The 2,225-nt window shown below is 41.8% G+C and overlaps 1 pseudogene; it reads right to left on the bottom strand.

The window, feature by feature from the left end:
- Window positions 1-208: 208 nt before the first annotated feature.
- Window positions 209-326, bottom strand: LOC126337283 (5S ribosomal RNA; annotated as a pseudogene).
- Window positions 327-2,225: the final 1,899 nt, after the last annotated feature.

Raw genomic sequence — 2,225 nt, 5'->3', positions numbered from 1 at the left:
AACTCCATCAGAACGGGCCTTGAAGGCCCAACGGTACCGACCTACCGCCGTGTCATCCTCAGAACACAGGCGTTAATGGATGCGTACATGGAGTGGCATGTGGTCAGCTCACCGCTCTCCCGGCCGTTGCGAGTTTCGCAACCGGAGCTGCTACTTCTGAGTCAAGTAGCTCCTCAGCTTGCATCACAAGGGTTGAGTGCACCCCACTTGCCAACAGCGCTCGGCAGACCGGACGTTCACCCATCCAAGTGCTAGCCCAGCCCAACAGCGCTTAACTTCGGTGGTCTGACGGGGACCGGTGTTACCACTGCGGCAAGGCCGTTGGCACTGAAAAGCAGCTACTTCCACAAATATACAGATGTCTGTTTAAAACAGATAGCATCCTGCTAGTACACTCTTTCCTATTAGTGTATACGAATATTATACCACCACTGATACAACTTAGGTTATATTTCCATTCAATTCTCGTGAGACTGGTTTTTTTTTTCTTTACTTACGTGAAAAGTGACAAGCTACGCTACTGTCTACAAAAAAAAAAAATGTCTGTCGAAGTAAGCGCCACGGAACTCCACCTCGAACTGCTAGCAAGGAGAATTTTTTTGAAATCAACTCTGTCAGCATCACCACAGTTTCTCTTAATCACTAGTTTCAGTCTTAAGCATAGACTATCTTCAGACCATAACAAGCAGAGGTAATGAATGGAGCACTTTAGTATGCATTTAAGGTTCAAATGCTATTGTCTTCGCACGACTGCAATTCTTTTCTCAGGACCTGATCTGAAGTCTGTCTGTACGTTAGGCTAAAGCTGTTGACCACACAGAAATTGTGCTCTTCCCGAGTTAATTGCAATAAATGACTGAACCGGAGTCCAAAGCATTGTCTACTTCTGCCTTCACTACCCAAATAATTAATTCGAAACCAAAGGTTTGGGTGGTTCTGGAACACACTGAAATATGGAGTTGCTACCGTTTCATTACTGCGATGTTGCAGTATGTTTCTCTTCTATGAAGGAAAACGGGTTAAGTGAAGTGTTGACACACATACTACTTCTCTCGAATAGCACGAAGGCATCGACAAGCTTAATGCTACCATTCTAAGGAGGAACCACTATCTACAGTGGTCACATGCCCCCTCTCCAAACTGCTCAAAGTCTCGTGATCCAGAACTGTAACGGCACCACAGTTGAGCGCCCACAAGCTCCACACACAGTAACGCCAACACTTCTCCACTTGCCAGCCAGAAAACTGTGAGAAAATTTCTTTTAGCCCTGGAATTCGAACCCCATACATTTTAGTCAAGTGCCATCACATCAGCGTGATTCGAAATTCACATAGCTACTACTACTACTAATAGTTCTAGTTTTATTCATCCGTGAAACACTTCTACATGAATACTGGGCATGTCTTCGTTTAAAATTTAAGAGCAGCAAAAGTGACCTAATTCACATATACAGCCATTTAAATACTTACAGGTCTAGTTTGCCAAGAATGGGACAGGCTGTCGGTTGTGGACTCTTAATAGGAACCATCTCAATGTTTGTCTGAAGTAATTTAGCTATACCACGGAAAATCAAGATGACTGGATAAAGGCTGGAGCCTCCACTCTCCAGAATACAACGCTACTCTGTTTTTAAACAGTCTTACCTCTTTCGACTTATCCGTAGCGTATAATACTGCTTTACGAATAAGTTGTGTAACAATACAGGTACTAATGCTACACTGTTCTTTCACTTCTCTCTTCCAGACACTGCACACACTAAACAAACATTGTTTCATAACACTACACACACTATAAGCTGACATCAGGACCATTTTGTGTACCGCGACTACCCTTTTATAGCCTGAAAAACTAAGTCAGCATTCTTCTACAAAGATTAACATTGACCTCAAAGAGTGGATAAGGTGTTGGTGCCGTACGCTACATGGCTTTTGCAGTAAGTCTTTTTCAGGGGAGACAAGAAGAAGGAACAAATGTAGTGTGAAACTGTTATGTGGAACGATAGATGTTTTATTATGTTTTACTATTATTTATTTCGTATACATATTTTGTTAAATCCCTAATTTGTGTTACTTAAGTAACTATCCACTCAATGGAATGTATTGCTTAACAGATACTTTTTAGCTGCGCTTTTAAATAAGCTTGTTTTAGCATTTTCCTTAATCTCACTTTGTCGTACAGTTTCATACCTTGGTAGAAAATGCTGTTCTATTTTTAATCTTTATTGG

The sequence above is a fragment of the Schistocerca gregaria genome, chromosome 2, assembly GCF_023897955.1.
Source record: "Schistocerca gregaria isolate iqSchGreg1 chromosome 2, iqSchGreg1.2, whole genome shotgun sequence".
Classification (NCBI taxonomy): domain Eukaryota; kingdom Metazoa; phylum Arthropoda; class Insecta; order Orthoptera; family Acrididae; genus Schistocerca; species Schistocerca gregaria.
The sequence above is the reverse complement of the archived record's forward strand: the minus strand, read 5'-3'. Positions and strand labels throughout refer to the sequence as shown.